Here is a 27,447-nt window from a genome sequence, read left to right as displayed (position 1 = left end):
CCAAAGCAGAGCCACCGACGACAACTCTTTGAGTACGGTTTTCCAACCAGTTGTGAATCCCCCTGACAGTATTTCCATCTAGTCCGCATTTGACCAGTTTGCTAATCAAAAGGTCGTGGGGACTTTGTCAAACGCTTTGCTGAAATCTAGATAGATGACATCTACAGCATTTCCACCATCTACTAAGCTAGCGACCCGATCAAAAACAGAGATGAGGTTAGTTTGACAGGATTTTTTCTTGACAAACCCATGCTGGCTCCTACTAATCACAGCATTGTCAACTAGATAGTTGCCAATGGACTCTTTTATTATCTGTTCTAATATCTTTCCCGGTATTGAAGTCAGACTGACCGGCTGTAATTCCCCGGATCTTCTTTTTTACCCCTTTTAAAGAGCGGGACGACGTTTGCCCATCTCCAATCCTCCGGCACTTCTCCCGTTCTCCAGGATTTCTCAAAGATGATGGCAAGAGGTTCCGAGAGTACATCCGCAAGTTCCTTCAATACTCTGGGATGCAGTTCATCAGGCCCTGGAGATTTGAACTCATTTAGGTTAACTAGGTATTTCCTGACTATCTCCTTATCAATCTCGAACTGCAATCCCGACCCCTTACTGAGATTGCTACTGATGCAAGGTTGTACAATGTTCCCTTTTTGGGAGAAAACGGAGGCAAAATAGGCGTTGAGCAGTTCTGCCTTTTCCTTGTTATCTGTCAACATTTTGCCATCCTCACTGAGCAGCAGTCCCACCGTTTCCTTGGTCTTTCTCTTGCTTCGAACATATCTGAAAACCCCCTTTTTGTTGTTCCTCGCTTCCCTCGCCAGCCTCAGCTCATTCTGGGTTTTAGCTTTCCTTATGCTATTCTTGCAAGCCCGAGCGGCTCGTCGGTACTCTTCCTTGGTGATGCGTCCTTCCTTCCATTCTTTATACATGCTCTTTTTTATTTATCAACATATAACATTGGTGCTGAATACTCTGCACTGAATTCCAAAACATTACTAAGACACAACTGAAAGATTGCCTGTTCCCTTATACTCCTGTCTGAATGTTGAGGGCATCAGGGGATGCCCTTTTCACTGTGGCACAATTCTCTGAGATACATTATGTGCCACTCTCACTTTGGAATGTCCTCACCTCTTATGTGTGAGCAGCACCAATGCTAATGGAGTTTCAATATGAGGTAAAAGAAGTAGCTATTCACCCAAGCATTTAGTTAGAGAGATGCTATTCAATTGGCTGATGAAATTACATTGTTAGTATATTGTCCATTTTTATGTTGAGTTTTATTTCAATTAAATATTGTTTTAGTGTATTTTAATGTTTCTTGCTCTGGAATTGTGTGGACAATGAAAAACAAGTTATACATAATTTAATTAAAAAATAATCACTCCTTGGAGAGAGCTGTCCAATAGCTTTCCAAAGTTGGCAAGGCACTGCTCAGAGAAGCTCCTGGACTCTGGGACTAAAAGTAATGTACAGTTCCTGAACTTGTATGACCAATATCAGTGAAATCCCCAGTCTAAGCTTAGGCAGATTCCATTTATTTGCTATTTGTAAACCTTCTTTCAAGGCTGCATTATTCTGATTCTGAACTATTGTCCTGATTCCATAGTAGTTAGAATAGGGTTTGATTAATTGGTCAGAGGAAATTAGATAGGATTCAATATGGTTCACACAATACATTTTATTAGATACAGTATTTTATCACATCTGTGTTTATAGGCATATTTTAGTTTAGCACAAAGTTTTGCAGGCTGGAATTTGTCAAAGAAGACAAAGAGCATAGCATGTAAGTAACCCTGATTCATAATAGGATTGCCATTGGAAACAATGTACATTCCAGTTGTAACTTTGTAAATCTAGCAGATTATATAAAATAAGACAAAAGTAAGATATGAAACTTAACCCCATGAAGTCTCCTTACAAATATATCAAACTGAACCTTCATCTACGAACTGCTTCTCTAAGCTTACAACACTCTCTAATAGTTCTTATGAAAACTAGCTGAAATCCTAAGGGCTTAACAGTGCCTACAGGCATAAGTATTGTATGTTCAAAAAATGTCCATAGTGAAAAATCAGCAAATAACAGAAAGTGAATTTCCTGCATTGGATCTCTTCTTGCACTGAGCACCCACTTGTGTCCAAGTAGAATTAGAAAACCCAGAAGGAGCCTTCAAAAACATACTCTCTCACTCTGGTTTTAAGAACATAACATAAGAACATAAGAAGAGCCTGCTGGATCAGGCCAGTGGCCCATCTAGTCCAGCATCCTGTTCTCACAGTGGCCAACCAGGTGCCTGGGGGAAGCCCGCAAGCAGGACCCGAGTGCAAGAACACTCTCCCCTCCTGAGGCTTCCGGCAACTGGTTTTCAGAAGCATGCTGCCTCTGACTAGGGTGGCAGAGCACAGCCATCATGGCTAGTAGCCATTGATAGCCCTGTCCTCCATGAATTGGTCTAATCTTCTTTTAAAGCCATCCAAGCTGGTGGCCATTACTGCATCTTGTGGGAGCAAATTCCATAGTTTAACTATGCGCTGAGTAAAGAAGTACTTCCTTTTGTCTGTCCTGAATCTTCCAACATTCAGCTTCTTTGAATGTCCACGAGTTCTAGTATGATGAGAGAGGGAGAAGAACTTTTCTCTATCCACTTTCTCAATGCCATGCATAATTTTATACACTTCTATCATGTCTCCTCTGACCCGCCTTTTCTCTAAACTAAAAAGCCCCAAATGCTGCAACCTTTCCTCGTAAGGGAGTAGCTCCATCCCCTTGATCATTCTGGTTGCCCACTTCTGAACCTTTTCCAACTCTATAATATCCTTTTTGAGATGAGGCGACCAGAACTGTACACAGTATTCCAAATGCGGACGCACCATAGATTTATACAACGGCATTATGATATCGGCTGTTTTATTTTCAATACCTTTCCTAATTATTGCTAGCATGGAATTTGCCTTTTTCACAGCTGCCACACACTGGGTCGGCATTTTCATCGTGCTGTCCACTACAACCCCGAGGTCTCTCTCCTGGTCGGTCACCGCCAGTTCAGACCCCATGAGCGTATATGTGAAATTAAGTTTTTTTGCTCCAATATGCATAATTTTACACTTGTTTATATTGAATTGCATTTGCCATTTTTCCGCCCATTCACTCAGTTTGGAGAGGTCTTTTTGGAGCTCTTTGCAATCCCTTTTTGTTTTAACAACCCTGAACAATTTAGTGTCGTCAGCAAACTTGGCCACTTCACTGCTCACTCCTAATTCTAGATCATTAATGAACAAGTTGAAAAGTACAGGTTTTGAAAGGAAATTCTGGGGAACAATACAAAAAAGCATTAATTAATGTTATAATGCTGCTGTATAAATAAAAACCCTTATATAAAAACTCCTGAAAGTAAGCAATATTTGAATAGGATTATTCACATTAGTAAAAGACACAAAATGATGATTTTAATGGTTCTACAGGTTTTTAACAAAGATATAAGAGAAGTGAAGGAAAAGAGAATGGCAAAAATAGTAAGTGCTCTTCATTATGATTGTATAATATGAATGCAAGATATCTTAATAAGTAGGATGAACTATTTAAATAAACAAGATGACAATTATTACAATGGAGTTTTAAATTTTACAAGGGTTTATTTCATTGCAATGTATAAGTATTTTACAAGGGTTTATTTCACTGTGATCACTCACCGTACACTTGACACTACACTTGATCTTAGCCAAAAGTGATTACTCTCCCAGAATAACTATGAAATACTACTAATCTGCTATAGAAAACAAGAAGAAATAACTAGCCCTCAAAAGTCAGCTATTTCAAAATCAGATGCAAACTAATTTAAAGTGTTGTGAATAGCTGTTACACGCATTCTACAACATGGTGTCTGGGCATACATCACTTGCATTTTTAAAGTTAAAGCTCACGTTAAAGCAAATAAACCTTACATAGCAAACTCTACAGAAACCTTCAGTGGTCTGAGAATAGGGGTAGAGGGGGAATCCATTTTAACTGGATATATACATGGCATTTGACAGTGCTGAGCCAAATGAGCATTGCCCACATCAGACCATTTTTTGCATTGAGTCTTAGCCACTTGTGCAGTTTTTTTTAAAATAGCCGGACAAATTATACCCAAAATTATACACAAAAATGATGTACATTATACATATAAGACATATAAAAGGGGCCAAGCTCCATGTGGTACAAAAGTTCTGCAAAATAATTTTAGAAATGTTAATACAACAGTATTTTTATACAACTGCATGCATTCTATTTGTTTGTGCACTGGTTACTTCAGGAAACCTGAAGTGTATACGCATATAATATTATACACATAAGAATGTATTATAGTATATATAACAATGCATATAATATGATATTTTTAGTGGAACCAAATAAAAGTAGCTCTCTCCTCTGAGATCAAGGAGCTAGTCAGGAACTAGAAAAAAATCTGTAAAGATCACATCAAGATTTTTTTAAAAGTCCATTACCGCCTGAGAATAATTCAGTTAGTAGTTGTAGAGTGGCCCACTTGGTGCTTTTTTTTAATGTAGGAACTTCTTCCAACAAAGACTATCCACAAAGGAGGTGGCACTTAAAACAAAACAACCCCCACTAAACCAGTTGTGACTTTTTCCCTATTGTACAGACCTCTCCTTCTGTCATAATTGCCTGGATTTCATTTAAATGAATTCATTTGATTCATTTAAACCTGCCAACCTCCATTTGTTCTATTACTTCTAACGTTTTCACCTTTCCCACTATTAGCCACTTGTCCACTGTGATGTCTCCAGTTTCCTATGAGGAACTCATATCTCACCCAAGTAGCCAAATATATTATGTTATGTCAAATAAGCAAAGTGAGGTAGCAGAGTAAATAGGATTCAAAAAACTTATTTGCATACTACCCTAGGAATGGTTAGTTCTTCAAGTCTTCCCCATACATTGGCCCTTTGTGGCCAGTCCTGACAGGATACTCTTTTAATCCCAAAGAACATTCAAATAAACTCTCTTAGCAGATCAAAAGGGAGAGTTCTGTTTTCCAGTTGTCAATGTGTTCCACCATATGATAAATTCCTTTTTCCTCTGGTTTCTTTTGTTCTGAAAGAACATATAGTTGACTCTTTTGAAATGGTGCAAACAAATTTTTGAAAAAATATGCACAGCCTTCCATTTGTTTGCTCACCATGATGAATGTGCTTCCATCCTTTGAAAAGTATGACAAACCTCATCCTCCTTCCCAACTTTGGAACTGAAGAACAGGCAGGATTCATCCTGGCGGTTGTGCTTCAAAATTTGAAGGTTGGGAGAAAAGGGAGGGGGCTTCCTTGGAACTGTGCTGCCAAGGCGCCTAGAGTGCCTCAGCCAAACCGATAAATTTCTTGCCACCCTTTCCTTCAAGAAAAAAATGGCAGGGCATTTCCTTGGCAGCACAGCACACTTAACCACACAGTGACCAAAGCAGCAATCCCAGCCATTCTTTCCAGTTCTGGAGAAGGAAGCAAGGGGTTGACCTTCATCTTGTGCAGACTTCTCTATCCTTCTAATAATTTAGATACAGAAATGGCTCCATTTTCATCATCACTCCAAGGAAACAATTCATTTCTGTGGTAACTAGGTGGTACAATATTGAGACTTGTTTTTTTCTTGAAGAATTTGCCTCCACAATTTAGAATCCACACTCCAAGTTTTGTGGTATGGGAAGAAGAGAGACATTCAAAATGGGGCTACAATCTTGTCTAGAATAGTTGCTCATTACAAATATTTGTGTCTCACTTTATCAGTCCAAGATTGTTCAAAGAACCTTAACATTTTTAAATAGTTTAAAACAGCAGTAAACACACAAAAAGCTCCACAATTGTAAAGACCAAAAGATACACTAAAGGGCATGGTGAAATATTTATTTAGTTTCTATCCCAACCTTCCCCTCAAAGGGAGGAAAAAGACCTTCAGCTGGGAACCAAAAATACAGCAGCGTTAACGCAGGGAAGCCCCTCTGGGGTTCTGCTGCAGCAGAAAGGCCTTTCCCTCTTCAGCACTTAACAAACGCTGGAGAAATCAAAGGGGCATTTGAGGATGATCTTACTACTTAAGCAACTTTATGAAAGTGGTCTTTGAGGTACAGTAGGGCTCTGCTTTTCGATGTTTTGTTAATACGGCGCCAGTGGGGTGATTAGCTGGAGGGGGCCTGGAGCTCCCTGCACTCCAGCTGATCGTGCTGGAGGAGGGGAAGATCAGCTGTAGCGTGCTACAGCTGATCTTCTCCTCTTCTGGCGCGATCAGACTTCCCCGCTCGAGCTGATTGCGCCGGAGGAGGGGAAGATCAGCTGTAGCATGCTATGGTGGTCAGACTTGCTGATCGTGCCAGAGAAGGGGGATATCAGCTGCAGCATGCTACAGTTGATCTTATCCTCCTCGGGGGCAGTCAGACTCGCTCACTCCAGCTGATCAGCTAGCAACTTCCTATTGTTGTTGTATATGTAAAATGCCAGTAGATAACTGATTGACTTTGGAGTGGAATACAAGTAACTGCAGTCATGTATGCATTCTAACCCTGATCCATCATCCTGCTCTCATTATCCCATTATTGTGATGCTGTGTAAAACACTTTGTTAATAGGAGATTTGAATTTCTCTTCAAGGACCATAAATGGAACAGTTTTGTTACACATCCCATTATTTAAGCCAGACAAAGCTAGTATTACTGATGCTAATTCTTATTCTTCCAAAAAAAGATCTGTCAAAACTATATTACAGAATGCAGCACTATGAATCCTGCACAAGGGTTCCAAATTTATTGTTACACTTATGGCACGTTATATGAAAATAAAATGTTTAGGAATTTATCGGAACTCTAGCAGTATTTATATTTGACTATACATATAATCCTCCTTTAGGATTCACACCTTAACACGGTGAGGGGGTTTGAGAGTGTCAAAGAAGCTGAGATCAATGCCTAGCAGGGTCGCCCAAGGCAGAATGGTCAAAGCTGAGACACCAGACTAAGATGCATCCAAACTCACAGGAAGGCAATATTAAACCACCTCTGAATACCTCTTACCATGAAAACCCTATGAACAGAGCATCCAAAATGCAACACGAGATAGTGCTGGAAGATGAGACCTCCAAGTCAGATGGCACTCAGCAAGCTACTGGGGAAGAACAATGGACAAGTACAAGTAGCGCTGTGACTAATGACGTAACCGGGTCAAGGCGGAATGGAAGCCCAGATGCTGATGTGCACAGATGCGAAAGGAGAGTCCAGAGTTGTACAACGTACACAGTATGAACATGGAATATGAGAAGCATGAACCACAGAAAGTTAGAAATTGTCAAGCAAGAAATGAAACGCATCAACATTACAATACTTGGTGTGAGTGAATTAAAATGGATGGGAATGGGACATTTTCATTCAGACTACAAAATATTTTATGCACGAAATGAGCAATTAAGAAGAAATGGGGTTGTTTTAATAGTGAAAAGTGATGTAGAAAAAGCAATTAGGAGACAATGCAAGGTCTGAGTGACATTAATGAGATTAAATAGGAAACCTATTAACATAACCATCATCCAAGTCTATGCTGCAACGGCAAACACAGAAGAAAAGGAATTGGAGAGATTTTATGGAGAAGTACAGGAAGAAATTGATCACACACCAAAATAAGATATTCTGATAATCATGGGGGACTGGAATGCAAAAGTAGGGATCAGAGAAGAACAAGAAATTGTGGGGAAATGGGGCTTAGGAGACAGAAATGAAGCAGGAGACTTATTGAATTATGTGAAGACAATAATTTGTTTCTTGCGAACACATTTTTTGAGCAACTGAAAAGACTGTACACGTGGACATCCCTAAAGGCAATAATAGAGCGACTAGTACGTAGGGACAAAGAGAACTATTACAATAGTTATTGTATAGAAATAGAAGAGGACAACAAAAAGGGAAGAACAAGAGCCGTATTTCAAAAGATTAGAGAAATTACAGGGAAATTTAAAACAATAGTAGGGATATTGAATAATCAACAGGGGAACACACTGACTGACTGAGATGAAATAAAAGAAAGATGGAAACAATACAATGAAGAACTATATAAAAGAGATGCAAGGATAACAGTTTCATTCACAGGGGAAATCGTATGATGAAGAACCAGAAATTTTAGAATGTGAGGTGAAAGTTGCTCTTACAATACTTGGAAGAAACACATCATCAGGAACAGATGGCATACCAATAGAATTGCTACAAGTTACTGAGACTGAATCTGTCCAAATATTTACAAAGTTTCTCAACAAATATGGAAAACTAAACAATGGCCCACAGACTGGAAGCGTTCAATATATATTCCAATTCCAAAGAAAGGAGATCCCAGGGAATGCAGTAATTATCCAACTCTTGCCTTAATATCCCATGCCAGTAAAGTAATGCTCAAGATTCTACTACAAAGGCTGTTACCATATATGGAGCGACTTAGAAAAGGAAGAGGTACCAGTAATCATATTGCAAACATAAGTTGGATGATGGAGCGGACCAAGGAATTTTAGAAGAAAATCACCCCATGCTTTATAGATTACAGCAGTGTTTCCCAAACTTTTTTTATTTTTTTGTTGCTGGACTACAACTTCCATCAGCCCCAGCCAGCATGGCCAATGGTCAGGAATTATGGGAACTGTAGTCCAACAACAAAAAAATAAAAAAAGTTTGGGAAACACTGGATTACAGCAAAGCCTTTGACTGTGTAGATCATGAAAAACTATGGAATGCTTGAAAAGAAATGGGAGTGCCACAGCATCTGATTGTCCTCATGCACAACCTATACTCTGGACAAGAGGCTACTGTAAGGACAGAATATGGAGAAACCGATTGGTTCCCCATCGAAAAGGGTGTGAGACAGGGATGTATTTTATTACCCTACTTGTTTAATGTACATGCAGAACATATATGAAAAGTGGGATTGGACTAAGATGAAGGAGGTGTGAAAATTGGAAGGAGAAATATCAATAATTTAAGATATGCAGATACCATACTCTTAGCAGAAACAAGTAATGATTTGAAATGAATGCTACTGAAAGTTAAACAGGAAAGCACAGAAGCAGGACTACAGCTGAACATCAAGAAGACTAAAGTAATGACAACAGAAGATTTATGTTACTTTAAAGTTGAAAATGAGAGCATTGAATTTGTCAAGGATCATCAAAACCCTGAGGCATTCATTAACCAAAATGGAGACAACAGTCAAGAAATTAGAAGAAGGCTAGGACTGGGGAGGGCAGCTAGGAAAGAACTAGAAAAGACCCTCAAATGCAAAGATGTATCACTGAATACTAAAATCAGGATCATTCAGACCATGGTATTCCCAATCTCTATGTATGGATGTGAAAGTTGGACAGTGAAAAAAGTGGATCAGAGAAAAATCAACTAAGGTGTTGGAGTAGAGCTTTGCAGATACCATGGACCACCAAAAAGACAAATAAAACCAGTACTAACATTAGAAGCTAAAATGATGAAACTGAGGTTATCATACTTTGGACACATAATGAGAAGACATGATTCACTAGAAAACACAATAGTGCTGGGGAAAACAGAAGGGAGTAGAAAAAGAGGAAGACCAAAGAAGAGATGGATTGAGTCCATAAAGGAAGCCACAGTCCTGAACTTACAAGATCTGAATATGGTGATTTATAACAGATACTATTGGAGGTCACTGATTCATAGGGTCGCCATAAGTCGAAATCGACTTGAAGGCACATAACAACAACAGTCATACAATCTGAATGGGCATGCAATGCAGTGATGACAGATGGCACTTCCTAATATAGATATACATCTGAATCTCTTTAACTGGATTAGAGTAATTTAACAGGGAAGCAATACATGCCAAAATCCATGTTAATGCCTACAATAGCCTTCATCAACTCAGTGCTCTCCAAATTTTGAACTACAACAATCAGTCTAGCCAGTTGGGGTTGATGGGAGATGTAGTCCAAAACGTCTGAAGGCCACCAGGTTGGTAAAGGCTGATCTAGAAACATCTAGATGTTGGCTACTGTGTAATGCCAGAACAGATGGACTTGGGGATGATCCAGCAAGACTGTTCTTATTAGGCATATCCTTTTGACTAGTCAGTGGGAAAAGTGTGCATTCAATGGCACCACACGACCTCCTCCAGCTCCTTTAGCCCTGTAGCTACATTACTATGCCATTGCTATGTATTTATGAGATACTACATTTATTTTTCTCCTCAATAACTCTCAGAAGAATCAGCCATTCTTAATTAGCTCAACTGATGCCCTTTGCCATATTTCAAATATACTGTTTGTCAATAGTTTGTTAACTGTCCTAAACAAGGATTCCAAATTTTATTCATACTTTATTGTCCGATGTGTCAAATCAGAAACATATGTGCAATTAAGATTCCAGTCTGTGGTACTAATACTACATATTGTTGTACAGAGGTTCCTTAAGTAATGTAGTAGGCATTAGTTGTTCTCTTGGAGTAGCAACTGTTCCCTATTTATTAATATTTTACTTTCAAGAGCTACTATGAATTCAGCATGATAATAAATTTACAAAAAGGATATCAGTAACTAAGTGAAAAGGTTTCTCACAGCTATATTAGAATATTAATAATGAATTATTATTTCAAGTTTTCAACTGAAACTGATCCCAAGAAGTTGCAGAAGATGTGGTACTAGACACCTCACTGGGGACTTCAGTAGATGAGGATGGGGCATCAAGATTGCTACAGAGGACAGCAACTTTACCCCCAAAGTGCCTTGCAAACAATTCACAGTAGGCCATATAAGGAAAGGTGTTCTGATACTACTACTCCCTTTGAACTTTATATTTGGTGGACTACAAATCCATATTATTGTAGCAATTTCATCATACAATAAATACATCCCAAGCCATAATATGCAAAGGACACTAGCATTAGTCCTTGAACAGTAGGGGTTCATGTGCCAGTGAGAAACTGGGAGTCCTGGTATTATTATTAAAAAGGCTGTTTTTTGGGAAAAAATTCCAAATTCCTATCTTAGATGCAGAGAGTGATATAGCACTGCTCTGCCAATACTTTCTATACACTGTAAATTATGGTTAAACTTTAATGCACTAGGAACAAATAAGACTGATATTTAACATACCTGACAACATATGATTGAATATGAGAGTAATTTCACTCACAATAGTACATGTACAATGCATACATGAAGCACTTGTGAAATATGTTCCAGGTGACCAAGCTGAGTGAAATTTCTCAGAAGGCGTATTTCGCAGAAAAACAGATTTTGTTTTCTTTTTCTCATAACCCTTCCCCTTTTCCCCACAAAAAGAATGCCACTTTGAAGAATTCTGTCAGCATACTTGGATAAGCTACCACCTCCATCCCCCTGCCAATGACCTGGAATGACTCTAGGTTTGGGGCATTGTAGAGCACGCAAAAATGTGACCAAACTACCAACACAGGTGCTGCTGTTGCCACCTGAAGCAGCAGCAGCAGATTAAAAAAACCGGGGGGAGGGAGAAAAAAAAACTGTGCTACTGATAACGGTGAGCCTCACACCTGAAAAACTATTAGAAAATTTCTCCTCTCTGAAGAAATTTGGTGATATAGTCCCTCCAATTTATCTGCCCAAAAATAATGTGGAGAATTTCAAGAGGCCATTTGCAAACAGCTCTAGACCGAACCTTATGAGGCATCATGTTCTGTTGTCCACCAGCAAAATGGTTGCCAAGTGTTTTGGGGGCCTTCCAAGATGCTGTATGTTACAGAAGACCTCTCTGATGGCCCTGATCACTGTATTCCACATATACCCCACTCATAAGTACCCTACATAGTTGTCAGGAATCCACCAATTCAAGCAGCTTGACAAATCACAGATACTTTTGCCTATGTGTGTTTCTACTAGGCAAAAAGCAGCCAACACAGTTTGAAAGAGTTTAAGTGTTGTGCATGTTGCAGCTTCCATGATTCAACTGCATGAACAATTAAGTGAACTGTAAGTACAAAGCAGAGATGTTGTGGATGGGATGGACTGTTCAATAATCAGTTGAATGTTTAACATACACAATTTCTCTGATTAACCTTTTGTTAATAAACTTCGCATGAACTTGTAGCTATTTACTTCTGAGCAATCAACTGTCTGCAAAAAAAAGGAAATCAGTTATATGAGAAATCACTCCCCTTCATGACTGCACCACAAAAAAGGCTTGAGTAATTGTTTTGAAAGCCCATATGACAAGTTATGCAGGTCAGTGACCTTCTCCAGCTAACGTACTTCCTCACTCTGCCAATATAACAATTCTCACGACTCAACCTACCGGGGGGGGGGGATTTGTAACATGTCTGTGAGTTTCATAAAGGCAAAAGTAACAGTTAGTGGGGTTTTAAGAGGGTTTTTAAAAAGAACAGTCAGGAAAAATATATATACAACCTACATAACAGTTGTTCAAATATAAACTTGCCATCATAGTTAAGTTTTACAAATGCTACAAAACACAGCAATTTTGCTTAAATAATGTTTTTATGGATTGCACTGTAAGTTATTACATTTGTCCTAAAAGATTCAATCCAAATATGTTCAAATTCATCACTGCTGTATTTAGACAGAAAAGGAAGCCATCTGTGTAAATCAGCATAGCTTTATAGCTATCAAAAGGAAAACCAGCTATTTAAATCTGCTACGCTGGATCATTGTTGCTAAAGGTATTCCTTTTACTATTGACTACTCTAGTATGCCACAAACTCTTCCTCAACTGTGCTTCTATAGAATCTGTTCCTCTGTTTCTAGGCTTTATTTTCAAAATAAAAATATACATCCTACCGGGATATATAAAAGGAGTGGTTTTAGTGGCACACTCAAAGCTAGATTAATTTGAGATTCTGCTTGAATTTTTCTAACAAATCGCAGGGTCACCTCTGACCCAGAATGCTACATAATTTTACTCTGATTCAGGGGGAGTTCACATTACATGTCTCTTACAAAATAGATTGAGAACTAAGCTTACTGACTTGGCATCAAAGATACAGCCATTTTAAAAAACGTAAGCATAAAAATATGCATATTGTTGTACATATTAATCTCTGACATTTTTCAGCTTATACATTCATTTATTATTTATTTATTTATTTTATATCATGCCCTTCCTCCCAGAAGGAGTCCAGGGCAGCAAACAAAAACACCAAAAGCACTTTAAAACATCTTAAAAACAAAAGACTTTAAAACATATTAAAACACAACATGGCCAGTGCAATTCTTTCAGCAGCAGGGTGACATGTTGGCGATATCCTGCCCCAGTCAGCAGTCTCACAGCTGCATTTTGCACCAGCTGCAGCTTCCGGACCAACCTCAAGGGCAGCCCCACATAGAGCGCATTACAGTAATCCAGCCTGGAGTTTACCAGTGTGTGGACAACAGTGGTCAGGCTATCCCGGTCCAGAAACGGCTGCAGCTGTCTCACCAGCCGAAGCTGGTAAAAGGCACTCCTAGCCACGGAGGTCATCTGGGCCTCCAGTGACAAAGATGGATCCAGGAGCACCTCCAGACTACCAATCTGCCCTTTCAGAGGGACTATGACCCCATCCAAAGCAGGAAATTGACCAATTATCCAAACTTGGCAACCACCAACCCACAACACCTCCATCCTGCTAGGATTCAGTCAGTTTATTGGCCCTCATCCAGCCCACCACTGAGTCAGGCACTGGTCTAGGGCTTGCATGGCCTCTCCTGATTCAGTTACAGAGAAACAGAGCTGAGTATCATCAGCGTACTGTGGACACCTCACCTCAAATCTTCTGATGATCGCTCCCAAGAGCTTCATATAGATGTTCAGCAGTATTGGGGACAAGATGATACCCTGAGGCACCCCACAGCACATTCATTAAAGGAAAGCACACAAATGGCACATATTGTTAAAAATGTTCAAAATTATGTGTGTTTGAAAATGTATATATAAGACCCACTCTTGCAGCCACACTGAGCAATCTTCCCAAGCATCCCATGCTATCATGGAGATCACACACCAAAATGAGATGTTGGGGTTAAAAACACATTCCATCTGCAATCTCATAAAGACAGTTTGAATATATTGCTGCAACTATTCATAACAACTTGTACATTTCTACAGCATAAACTTTGTGTCTGTTTAAATGGTGCTGAAAGCTTGAAATACTTCAGTCCTTTTTCAATGGGAACTAAATAAACCACACGCTTAAATGTTATAATATGCTGTTTATGGGAACTAATTTTCTCTCCCTTCTCATTGAAGTATTCAGCTGATACAGAATGACAGCTAGAAAATGTACAGAGACCAACTGAAAACAAATTATGATACAAATTATACCAAAGTAATTTGCATATTCATGAGTTTAGTGCTACTGAGGGTTGTACTGCTTTTTTAGACAAAGCTAGCATAATTTTATTTTGAAATGTAACAGAATGATAGAGATCTCTCTCAAAAGCCAGATTAAACTGAAATGGAGAGAAATGACACAATTGATCCAATTACCACTAAGAAGTTGTAGTACTAGCAGACGATACCATACTACTAGCAGAAACTAGTAATGATTTGAAAGGAATGCTGATGAAAGTTAAAGAGGAAAGCACAAAAGCAGGACTACAGCTGAACGTCAAAAAGACTAAAGTAATGACAACAGAAGATTTATGCAACTTTACAGTTGACAATGAGGACATTGAACTTGTCAAGGATTATCAATACCTTGGCATTGTCATTAACCAAAATGGAGACAATAGTCAAGAAATCAGAAGAAGGCTAGGACTGGGGAGGGCAGCTGTGAGAGAACTAAAAAAGGTCCTCAAATGTAAAGATGTATGAGAACATAAGAACATAAGAAGAGCCTGCTGGATCAGGCCAGTGGCCCATCTAGTCCAGCATCCTGTTCTCACAGTGGCCAACCAGGTGCCTGGGGGAAGCCCGCAAGCAGGACCCGAGTGCAAGAACACTCTCCCCTCCTGAGGATTCCGGCAACTGGTTTTCAGAAGCATGCTGCCTCTGACTAGGGTGGCAGAGCACAGCCATCATGGCTAGTAGCCATTGATAGCCCTGTCCTCCATGAATTGGTCTAATCTTCTTTTAAAGCCATCCAAGCTGGTGGCCATTACCGCATCTTGTGGGAGCAAATTCCACAGTTTAACTATGCGCTGAGCAAAGAAGTACTTCCTTTTGTCTGTCCTGAATCTTCCAACATTCAGCTTCTTTGAATGTCCACGAGTTCTAGTATGATGAGGGAGAAGAACTTTTCTCTATCCACTTTCTCAATGCCATGCATAATTTTATACACTTCTATCATGTCTCCTCTGACCCGCCTTTTCTCTAAACTAAAAAGCCCCAAATGCTGCAACCTTTCCTCGTAAGGGAGTCGCTCCATCCCCTTGATCATTCTGGTTGCCCACTTCTGAACCTTTTCCAACTCTATAATATCCTTTTTCAGATGAGGCGACCAGAACTGTACACAGTATTCCAAATGCGGCCGCACCATAGATTTATTCAACGGCATTATGATATCGGCTGTTTTATTTTCAATACCTTTCCTAATTATCGCTAGCATGGAATTTGCCTTTTTCACAGCTGCCGCACACAGGGTTGACATTTTCATTGTGCTGTCCACTACAACCCCAAGGTCTCTCTCCTGGTCAGTCACCGCCAGTTCAGACCCCATGAGCGTATATGTGAAATTCAGATTGTTTGCTCCAATATGCATAATTTTACACTTGTTTATATTGAATTGCATTTGCCATTTTTCCACCCATTCACTCAGTTTGGAGAGGTCTTTTTGGAGCTCTTCGCAATCCCTTTTTGTTTTAACAACCCTGAACAATTTAGTGTCATCAGCAAACTTGGCCACTTCACTGCTCACTCCTAATTCTAGGTCATTAATGAACAAGTTGAAAAGTACAGGTCCCAATACCGATCCTTGAGGGACTCCACTTTCAACAGCCCTCCATTGGGAGAACTGTCCGTTTATTCCTACTCTCTGCTTTCTGCTTCTCAACCAATTCCTTATCCACAAGAGGACCTCTCCTCTTATTCCATGACTGCTAAGTTTCCTCAGAAGCCTTTGGTGAGGTACCTTGTCAAAAGCTTTTTGAAAGTCTAAGTACACTATGTCCACTGGATCACCTCTATCTATATGCTTGTTGACACTCTCAAAGAATTCTAATAGGTTACTGAGACAGCACTTTCCCTTGCAGAAGCCATGCTGGCTCTGCTTCAGCAAGGCTTGTTCTTCCATGTGCTTAGTTAATCTAGCTTTAATCATACTTTCTACCAGTTTTCCAGGGACAGAAGTTAAGCTAACTGGCCTGTAATTTCCGGGATCCCCTCTGGATCCCTTTTTGAATATTGGCGTTACATTTGCTACTTTCCAGTCCTCAGGCACGGAGGAGGACCCGAGGGACAAGTTACATATTTTAGTAAGCAGATCAGCAATTTCACATTTGAAATTTCACATTTGAGAACTCTCGGGTGGATGCCTTCCGGGCCTGGTGATTTGTCAGTTTTTATATTGTCCATTAAGCCTAGAACTTCCTCTCTCGTTACCACTATTTGTCTCAGTTCCTCAGAATCCCTTCCTGCAAATGTTAGTTCAGGTTCAGGGATCTGCCCTATATCTTCCACTGTGAAGACAGATGCAAAGAATTCATTTAGCTTCTCTGCAATCTCCTTATCGTTCTTTAGTACACCTTTGACTCCCTTATCATCCAAGGGTCCAATCGCCTCCCTAGATGGTCTCCTGCTTTGAATGTATTTACAGAATTTTTTATTGTTGGTTTTTATGTTCTTAGCAATGTGCTCCTCAAATTCTTTTTTAGCATCCGTATTGTCTTCTTGCATTTCTTTTGCCAGAGTTTGTGTTCCTTTTTATTTTCTTCATTCGGACAAGACTTCCATTTTCTAAAGGAAGACTTTTTGCCTCTAAGAGCTTCCTTGACTTTGCTCGTTAACCATACTGGCATCTTCTTGGCCCTGGTGGTACCTTTTCTGATCTGTGGTAAGCACTCCAGTTGAACTTCTAATATAGTGTTTTTAAACAACTTCCAAGCATTTTTGAGTGATGTGACCCTCTGGACTTTGTTTTTTAAACATATAGCTTGCACTGCCAATGTGCCTCTTCTGGATCAGCAAATACAAAGTTATATTTCTTTGTATATGCTCTAGAACAATGGTTCCCAGACTTTTTTTCCCCCATGGACCACTTGAAAATCACTGATGGTCTTGGTGGAGCTCTTAATGATTTTTCTGCTTGTTGTCACAATTGTAATGTGCTGTGCTAGATGCTGTGTTATTTTTAATTGTATTTTATATATTGTATTCTTGTATTTTATTCTTACATATTTTATTTTCTTGTAAATTGTATTTTATTGTATTAGTTTGCATTCCATAGAATTCAAATAGTAATACAATAAAATAGTAGTAATAAAAGAGGCAATAAAAATACAGTTAAAATCAATATGAATATTTAATATGGATATGCCGTGGACCACCTGAATGAAGCCTAGGGACCACAATTTGGGAGTCCCTGTTCTAGAAATCAGCTGGTTTTTGTTATTTGGTTTGAGACTGGAATCTGATATTCTACATAATCCAACGCAAGCTTCAGTCTCTAACAGGAGCTGTAAGAGTTTTTCAGCATCTGCTAGTTGTAAAATAAATGTAAATGTCTACTAGGAAGATCTTGAGGTCATTGAAATTTAAAAATTCAGACCTATACCTGAAATCTGGCAAACCAGTTCAGAGGGTGTCATTATTGTTTTTAAAAAATCTGTTAGTATTTTTAAACATGGATGACTGACTAGCCTTCACCTAAAACTGCATAGTAATCTCTTGATTCCTGTTGCAAATCTTTCCTCTATATCTTCATATACTTAAAAGAAATCTGCAACTAATTTTATAATGCGCAACTACAGTTACATCCGTTTTGGTTAATAACAAAGGTCCTTATTTGAGGTGACAAGGGATTAACTATTAGCCTTCTCTGCCTCTTACCCCAAAATCTTATGCATGCTGAAATGCAAGAGTAGTCTATATATATAAAACACTGATATTGCATGCAAGACTCTCCCAAAGAATATCATGCATATTAACGAGAGACAGTATTTTCAAGCAGAAAAATGTAAATGTACTACCTTCAAGTCAATTTAAACTTGAAGGCGGCCCTATGAATAGGGTTTTCATGGTATCAACTAAATCGAGGTGTGAAACTGGAGGAATGCTTGAGCTGTGCAACCAGTCCATTTCATCTCCGTTTCCTGTGTCTTGCATGCATGTAGACCTGAAAACGCAAAAGTGTCTAATGCTCCTCTTCAATTTTAAGGCATGCCTTAGACTTATTCATTCTGCTCTCTCCTCTTGCAGCTTGCCTGTTTCCAGACTTTTTTTTTTTTTTCAATAATTTTTATTCAGATTTTCATAAAACATACAAGACAAAATCATAAAACATTCAAAGACAAAAAACAAAATCAAAAATAGTTAAACAAAAAGAAAAAAAGAAAAAAAGAAACAAAAATAAAAAATAAAGAGTAAAATATTGACTTCCCATTTGTCAAAGATCAAATCAGTTATAAGTCTATAATATATAACAATCCTGTCTCTTAAGTCATATTATAAAATCACTTTCCTCCAGTAGTTATCTTACTTAATCATCAAATCTCATAAACATTACTTTATTCTTTCCACAAAAAGTCAAAGAGAGGTTTCAATTCTTTAAGAAATATATCTATCAATTTTTTTTTCCAGATAAGCATATCGATTAATCCATCTCATTACTAATTATGATAATCTTATTGTCATAACCATAGTCAAAATAAACATTTCAATTAATCCATCACATCAGAATCTGTTAGGTTCAATAATTTCAGTAGCCATTGTTCTATTATCTCTATTAGTTCCATTTTCCATCTTCCATCTTCAGTAGTCTTGTTAAGTCCAGTAATTTCAATATCCAATCTTCCATTATCAGTATTCCATAATAATCTTGCTGTCAAAGCCATAGTCATATAGTAAGAGTCTGATGGGAATTACCTCTATCCCAAATATTTTCTTGCCATCCATTCTGAATAGGTTGCTGAAATACTGCTGTAAAATCATATCTCTGTTCTTTTTTTCAAAATACACTGGGTCATCTCTTAAAAGTTTTTCCATTGTCACATGGCTGCAGTTAATTCCATAGATTTTCTCTATATTGGGCTCCATCACATCATTCCAGTCCAGAAGATTATCCATGCCATTGATAACTTTATCTCTAGAATCTTCATTCATTTCTTCAGAGATGACATTGAGTTCCAAACAATAGATTTTATTTCTAAAGTCCATAGACTCCAAATCTTGTTCCTGTTCCACGTTGGTTCCAATCTCCGGGATCTCCTCTCTCACAGGGACCCCTATTCCAGTCTCCAGGGTCTCCTCTCTCACAGGGACCCCTGTTCCAATCTCCGGGGTCTCCTCTCTCACAGGGACCCCTTCCAGGGTCACCTCTCTCACAGGGACCCTTATATCTTTAATCTCCTGCTTCATTTTACTCAATTCAATTTTCGTTATCTCAATCTCATCCATTATTTTCTGAAACATAGTTATTTCCAGATTTTCAGCCACTTTCTTAATTGCCATTTTAAAAGAAAAATATAGGAAAACCACTTCTTATTTCAGCAACAATTGGGTTAATACTCCAAACTTGGTGACATCACAGTATAAACAGAGCAGACAGCCTTATCTCTCCAATAGTTAAGTAAACAAAATGCAGTTCCCAGGATCGAAACAATTAATGGCAATCGTCAAGAAACAGATTCGTCAAAATAAAATAGACCAAAAAGAGAGTAGTCTCAAAACAGTATAATATTTTTCAAAATAAAAATCTGGAATAGAAATCCCTCTTCTGTGTATATCTTTAGAATGCAAATCCAGGACAGCTTTTTGCAACAAAAACAGAGATAAGCTATTAATTAGTGCGTAGCAGAGAGAAGTTATGGCTCCCCAGTGAGATGTCAAAAACCGATCAATCTGGCAAATCTCTTTTAAACAGCAACAATTTAAGTCAAGTAAAAGAAAAATATAGAAAGAAGGGTGCTTGCCTGTTAGTGCGTTCTCTCTTAGAAGATAAGATGAACGTTCGCTTTTCCAGATAGAGCTTGTTGTTAAAAATCCGTCCCACCTTCGTCGGCTGGACCTCGTCCCATAAATTAATGAGATCTGGTCGTCCCAACAAAAATAGGCTTTGAGGTTAATCTCTTCGTTTCTCCCTACCCGGGAGAAGTTTAATCAGTCAAAAAAAAAGAAAAAACTGACTGATATATCTGAATAAGCTTCTTTTGAGGCAGGAGCCCGTCTCAAAAGCAGGCACAGGCTAAGTCACCCTTCCCGGAAGTCGCCTGTTTCCAGACTTAGATGAGACTGAGAGTAAACTTTATTTTGTCTATGATAATCGTCCAGTGGTTCTAACAGTTTTTTCCTTTGACATGTATATTTAATAGGACATAATTTGCAGGTGATTGTGATACTGTAATATGTGCTACATTACAAAAACAATCTCTGGGAAATTGAATAATAAGAACCCCCTGAAAATTGTCTATTACAAATTAAGGAATAGATGTATCACTGAACACCAAAGTCAGGATCATTCAGACCATGGTATTTCCGATCTCTATGTATGGATGTGAAAAAAGCGGATAAGAGAAAAATCAACGCATTTGAAATGTGGTGTTGGAGAAGAGCTTTGCGCATACCATGGACTGTGAAAAAGACAAATAATTGGGTGTTAGAACAAATTAAACCAGAACTATCACTAGAAGCTAAAATGATGAAACTGAGGTTATCATACTTTGGACACATAATGACAAGACATGATTCATTAGAAAAGATAATAATGCTGGGGAAAACAGAAGGGAGCAGAAAAAGAGGAAGGCCAAACAAGAGATGGATTGATTCCATAAAGGAAGCCACAGACCTGAACTTCCAAGATCTGAACAGGGTAGTTCATGACAGATGCTCTTTGAGGTGACTGATTCATAGAGTCGCCATAAGTCGTAGTCGACTTGGAGGCACATAACAACAACAACAAAGTCATTTTTATGATTACTTTTATTACTTGTATAATATTTTATGTTTTATTGTACTTGTATGTGAAACCAGCACGATGGTCTCTTTCTTGTGAACACACAGGATTGAGGGTTCTTACTTTCTCCCGTTTGCCTATTGGCTATTCAAAGTCCTTACATGTCAGACATCATGTTCACCTAGGCTTACATATTTATTTATTTATTTAAAATATTTCTATCCCACCCTTCTACCCTATAATAGGGCAGTCAGGGCGGCTTACAAAAATAAAATCAGACGTGTACATAATAAAATTGTAAGCAGTAAAACCACAAAAAACATTAAAATAAATTAAAATAGATAAAATACAATTAAAATACATAAAATACAATATATATATATATGCACACATATATACATATATATAGGGAATGGTACTAAAGGGACTACAAAGGTAAAATTTAGCATAGAAGACATAAAATCAGTGTCAGGCTCTACCTTCAGTCCCTCCCAAAGGCTCTCCAGAACAAGAAAGTTTTCAGAAGTCTCCGGAAAACCAACAGGGAGGGAGCAGAGCAAACTTCTTGGGGTAGGATATTCCAGAGCTTGGGGGCCACCGTTGAAAAAGCTCTCTCCCGCATGCCTGTCAATCTAATATCTTTCACTCCATGCACGCAGAGGAGAGCAGAGGCAGATGATCTTAAATCCCAGACAGGTACATATGGGTATAAGCGGGTACATTGGTGTAAGGCCGTTTAGGGCTTTAAAGGTCAGAACCAGCACTTTGAATTGGGCCTGGAAACAAATTTGGAGCCAGTGGAGTCAATAAAGCACAGGGGTAAAGCACATAGTTTCAGAACAGCAGCCATATGAACAGGCAGGCTAATGGTCAGCGGTCCCACCCACATATCTGTGGGCCTTGGGAGACAACAGGAAAATAAATAGGAAGCTGACAGCAGAATATCCTTATCATGTTCTATTTATTCATGTCTTATATACTACCACTATTAAATGCCTTGGCCAACATATCAGAATCAGAAATCAGAAATCCATATCAGAACCAGGTATATTGCAGTATACAATCAATATATTAAGTGTAGAAACTTTCAACTTTGAAGTATGAAATCTTCATGGCAAAGCATCTATTAGGCTAAAATTGCACAACAGTGAGTCCAAGCTCAAAGTCTTACTAAGACAGAGTTGCAAAGTAGCTGGAAATATAGAAACATACAATAATACTTCTCACCATCATATGGTATGGATGGGACACATGCTTCTTGTTTTGACTGGTTAAAAAAGCACTGGTAGCTTACTGTCTAAAATCTCCTCCATTTATAAGGGTATTCCAAGGTTATCTCTTGGTGTCACAGCTGTTTGAGCTCCATCCCTAACCACCATCTCTGAGAACAACTAGCTAAACTAGCAGGGAGGTATCTCTCACTGTCCTCTGCCTGGACTGTACGTTATCTTATATTTACGGAACAATGTGAGTGTTGGCTGCCTGCCCAGAAATTGGGGGGGGGGGACACAGAAGGGACACATCTCCTTTTACTTTAGCTGCACATGCTAAGAAGGAAAACCTCAGACTTTAAAATCTCATACATAAGGACTAATATATACATTTTCAGGACTCTTAGAGGTCAGTCTGCAAATATTTTTTATAAATAAATATATATTTATCCAGGTTTTTGGTGGTTAAGTTATCCCCTTACTGTGGTGCTCACCTTTTACAGAGATTTGTCCTTACTGTATTATAGGAGCAGCATTTTTAGGAATTTTGTATTGTATGTCATTTTGAATTTGGCTTTTATTAATTTTATCTGTTTAAACTTTGTTCTGTTAAGCTGCTTTGAAACATTTCTTTTTTGTATAAATCAACTAGCAAATGATACCTTTCAAAAGAATATGGCTGCCATCTATGTGTGTGTACTTGTCATTTTTTATGTTTGGATCTTCCTCCAAATAACTCATGGTTGCATAACTACAATTTTTCATTCAAAGCAATCTTGTGAGACAAATAAGGATAATGGTCCAAGATCAATTAGCAAGATTTATGGCTGAGCAGAGTCTCACATCCAGGTTTCCCCAATCCTAATCCAACATTTTACCAGTATCCTAGCTGTGGCTATCTTAGCTCTTTTCACTCCTTATGCAACAGTTAAATTTCACTAAAATGTGTATTGTACATATATAGCCACATAAAACATGCCATACCATATAAACATCCCATGTTATCATTTAGGCCTGATTGGTCTGATTCCAAACAGTTATTGGTTTCATCCACCATAAGGATATTGCTGAAGCTATAATTCCAATGGAAATTCTGCCCTTCACAGTCATAACGATTAGGAGTAGCTCACATGAAACAGAATAACCTATTGGGAGCTTTCCTACCTTTACTCCATGCCAATGACAGCTACTAGTGGGAATGGGAACAAGGATCACTTAGGGCACAATCCAACTTGCATTTACATTAGGCTGAGGGGAATTGGATACGGCGGATCTCCAGCTGAGCTGGCTGGATCCTGGCTCAGCTGGGCTATGCCAGCATAAATCCCTCAGCCTGGCTCAGCCAGGGCCCAGCCAGCTCAGCTGAGACCAGCAAAAGCAGAGCCGGCATAAACTGGCATAAGGCCCAAAAGAGGGGCATACTGCGGGCATGTCAGGCAAGGGACTGAGGTAAGGGGACTTGCGCCACATCCAACTCGTGTTCAGAGCACTCCTGCAGGTCCCAATCCAGGCAAAGGTTTTGGTGGGGAAAAGGCAGGTCTAAGAAAATAATTGCCGTAGAAATAAATGGAGAAGGCTTACTCCCTGGTAGGGATACTTAGGAGAGCAGGCTTTTTCTTTCTGGTCCCTGCTCACAGCTGAGCCAGTGTTCAGCCAGCCAGCTCATGAGTGGCAATTGGATGTGGTAGAACTTTGCACAAGCTTCTCTTGCTCCAGCACAACTTACATCTGAGTTGGATTGCTCTGTTAGTGAGCACTGCTAGATGTCATATCAGGGAGGGCAAGGCGAACTACAGAAATACACGTTTCTAGGGTGGCAAGTTGCCACCCTGGGCTCCTTTGGGAGGAAGGATGAGATATAAACGAACAAACGAACGAACTGACAGATAGACAGACAGAAGCCAGGGCACTTATCATAATTTGGACCACTTAATTCCTGCCATCTGGTGAAGAAAGAAAGAAAGAAAGAAAGAAAGAAAGAAAGAAAGAAAGAAAGAAAGAAAGAAAGAAAGAAAGAAAGAAAGAAGCATTATTCAGTGGAAGAACTAGCTCTCTCAATCCACCATACCGTTTCTATTAAGATGTATACTTTTCAGTGGAATAAAAAAAAATTAAATGCAAGAGTTAAGGCAAGGGAATGCAAACTTACAGTATCTGATACCTGGATTCTGTTTTAAACTAAGTTTCTGCTGTTTAATTTCAGTGTTTTTGAAGTCTTAAATTATGATACATGCGCACGCTGTAGTAAAGTGTTTCCTGGTGATATGCACTATTAAATTAAAAGAATCACTTATACATGTGTAACATCATTGTTTTGCTATGATAGAGTGGATTTTCAAAAAATGCCTCCATGGCTCTCTTTTGCCCTGAATCAATGGTGCAAACAAGATTTTTCCAAAAACTCCCAAGACCAAAAACTGGCCTCATTTCCAGCTCTGTGCTCCTAGCAAGGCCTGGGAGATCAGGGCATGTCTGCTGCCTGGGACTCAAGTCCAGGCCACCATTTGACAAGGGTAGCTAACATGGCCATGACTTACACTTACATGCCGTGCGTGGTCACATGGGAGGCAGAGCAGTGGAGCTGATTCAAGCTTGCGCAGCCCATGATCCTCCCTCTTTGGCTTGCAACAGCTGCTGCAGGTCTCCATTGCTGGAGCGCGTTGGACGGTTGCATCGTGGCTTCCTTGCTGGGGTCTGGCAATCAGCTATTTTGGCCTTGGTTATTGGGAGGGGGCTGAGCAGCATCCAGCCCCCACCTTGATCAGCTGGGCAATGGTCCGCCCCCCCCGGGGGAAGCCAAACAGCTGTTCCGTGGCCCGAGTGCTATGACGGCCCCCTGCGAGTGCTGGTGGCATGATTTGCCGCCCAACAGCCATGCTTACTGGACATTTGCGGCCCATGTGGGGCACCAGCAGGCCTTTTGGGCGTGGCTGCAGCAAGCATAACGGTCACCATTTTGAGCTTCAGCGCCATTTTGTTTAGCGTTTTGTGCCATTTTTGGCTGTTGCAGGAAGTGGGGGGGCAGTCTGGGACAAGTGGGTGGGCTGCTCTGGGTTAAGGCAAGGCCAGCATGGGCTCTTGCTCATTAGGCCGGGGTCCCATCTGGGGTGACAGTGCCCTTTAAGCCCCCCTTTTTTACATATTTGGCTGGGTATGCCTCCGAAGAAGGGATTGGGGGGTAAAGGTAGGGCTCCCACGGGCCCCTTAAATGTTCTCCTCCAGCTGCTACATTGGAGGTGGTGGAGGAGGAGGAGGAGCAGCCGTTGGTTGCAATCCTAACCAGCCTGGAGGGACTTGAACATCATAATACACAGGCCAAGATGCTATCACAATCTTTGGCTAGGCAGCCAACTAGGCAGACCAAAGTGGGTAAGAAAGATGTCAATCAGGGGGCTAACCAAAGTGCTTTGGCCTTAATTTTAGCCAGGCTGGATGCGCTAGAAGCAGGACCTAGCAGGGTTACTCCGGCTCCAGTGAGGGGTGAGGCAAGTGTTCAGCCACCTTCAGAGCAACTGCCTATGGCAGAGCCAGCCTCAACCATATTGCCAAGTGAGCCTGCCTATTCAGCTCAGCAGTGAAGCCGGCCTGGGTGGGGGATTTCTCCTTGGGGTTTAGTAAGTTGTTTTGGCTAATTTGGCGTACCTAAAGTCTAATGGGATTGTTTGTATTCTGGTCATAGTTGGTCATATTGGCAGGAAGGTACTGGAAGGAACCTGGTAAGGACAGCTAGGTGGCCCCTTTAGGCCCCTTTGGGGGTGATGAGCTCTATGGCTTGGGAGTAGGATATGGGCTGCTTTTGGGGTCAACTTACCTCATCCACCTGGAGTTGTATGGCCCCGGGGGGGTGATGTGAGAAGACCCCCCTACTCACCCTCTGGGTGGGGCAGTGGTAGGGGGTAAGTGGAATGGATTGTTCTTGCCCTGGCAAGGGTGGTCGTCCTATAGCTGTAATTAGGCAATTCAGTTATAACCTGGCTCCTGCACCTATGTTTTACCTCTGCAAGTTATTTTAGGGGTTTAGTTTAAAGTTTAATAAAGTGGTCCTTAGGTCAACCCAGAGATCATGTCTGTGTGCTTATTTCAACCCTCGGCTGCAAATTCCCAGTACTAAGTAGTCAAGCAAAGTATTATAGATGAGGCATTATTATTATTATTATTACTCCCTTTCCTACCTGTCAAGTTTTTAAGTTCCTGTACACTTCTCAAGTCTTTGCACAGAGTTCCTAAAGATAGCTAAAGGAGATTGTTTATAGAAACTGGCACAAAAGATAACATTTCCCCTTACTTTACTCATTTTAGTGTGTAAGATGATATATTTCCTTTTATCTGAACACAAAGGCTTTATGCTTGATCTATACCTGGGTTTTGACCAGGAGGAAGAAAACCCCATGTCCTTGATATTTCCATCTAACTAAATGATTGTTTTAAATGTTATGCTCACATGTAGAAGTGAGAGGGTCTACGTCATAGCTGGTGTGTAACATGGGCTGGGAAGAGGGGAACATAGGGAATTTTTTCTGGAAAGATTTGTGGAACTTATATTCCTGCATGTAGATCTATATTCACTGTCATGAATGAAAATTGCAAAAGGGTTTGTTTTCTGAAAGTACATGTGTTTGTAAGCGCTTCTATGGATCTATCCCTATAATATTCTACCTTTTCTATATTACTTCCCGGTCTTGGTTATTTACCTGCTTGCTGCCTGTTGGCTTTTGTATTCCTAAATCTAATTCTATTACTTTCTCCCTTTCTTGCTTCCTCTCCTGCTTCTTCTGTGATCCCCTATACCATTTTAGACCAGGATTTGAAAATCACCAACCCTGGCTCTGTTCTATAAATATTCCAGATGCCAGAGCATTGGTGCCATGTTTTGCATTCATGTTCCAGTTCCATGATTAAATCTTTATTTAAGATGTGCCATCTTTGTGACACAGGGCTATACCCTCCAAAATACAGAGTGATTTTGCTTATCTGCATTAGCCATTAAGAAAAGAAAAACAGTGGGTGGCATTAATTATGAAATTTAAAAATTCAGTTGAAGAGACAGAGTTACCCTGCATTAGTCTCACAATAAATCATGCAATTGTTAGGAAGAAAGATGAGGATACAGCTAACTAGGGATTTTTAACCTAGATTGGCTGTATATAATGTGAGTTAATGAGCTGGATATCT

General features: G+C 39.7%; 1 protein-coding gene across 3 annotated transcripts in view; it reads right to left on the bottom strand.

Annotated features, from left to right (window-relative positions):
• CHST15 (carbohydrate sulfotransferase 15) overlaps positions 1–27,447 on the bottom strand; it is a 122,654-nt gene that overhangs the window by 43,755 nt on the left and 51,452 nt on the right. The window contains exon 1 of one of the 3 annotated variants that reach the window (XM_061635732.1): positions 352–457. The exons of the other annotated variants lie outside the window; for them this stretch is intronic. The gene's annotated coding sequence lies outside the window, so the exon portion shown is untranslated. Of the gene's footprint in view, positions 1–351; positions 458–27,447 lie in introns of those variants that run through there. 3 annotated transcript variants of the gene reach the window in all.

The sequence above is a fragment of the Rhineura floridana genome, chromosome 7 (genome assembly GCF_030035675.1).
Source record: "Rhineura floridana isolate rRhiFlo1 chromosome 7, rRhiFlo1.hap2, whole genome shotgun sequence".
NCBI lineage: Eukaryota > Metazoa > Chordata > Lepidosauria > Squamata > Rhineuridae > Rhineura > Rhineura floridana.
Note: the sequence above shows the minus strand (reverse complement) of the source record. Positions and strands in the feature narration are given on the sequence as shown.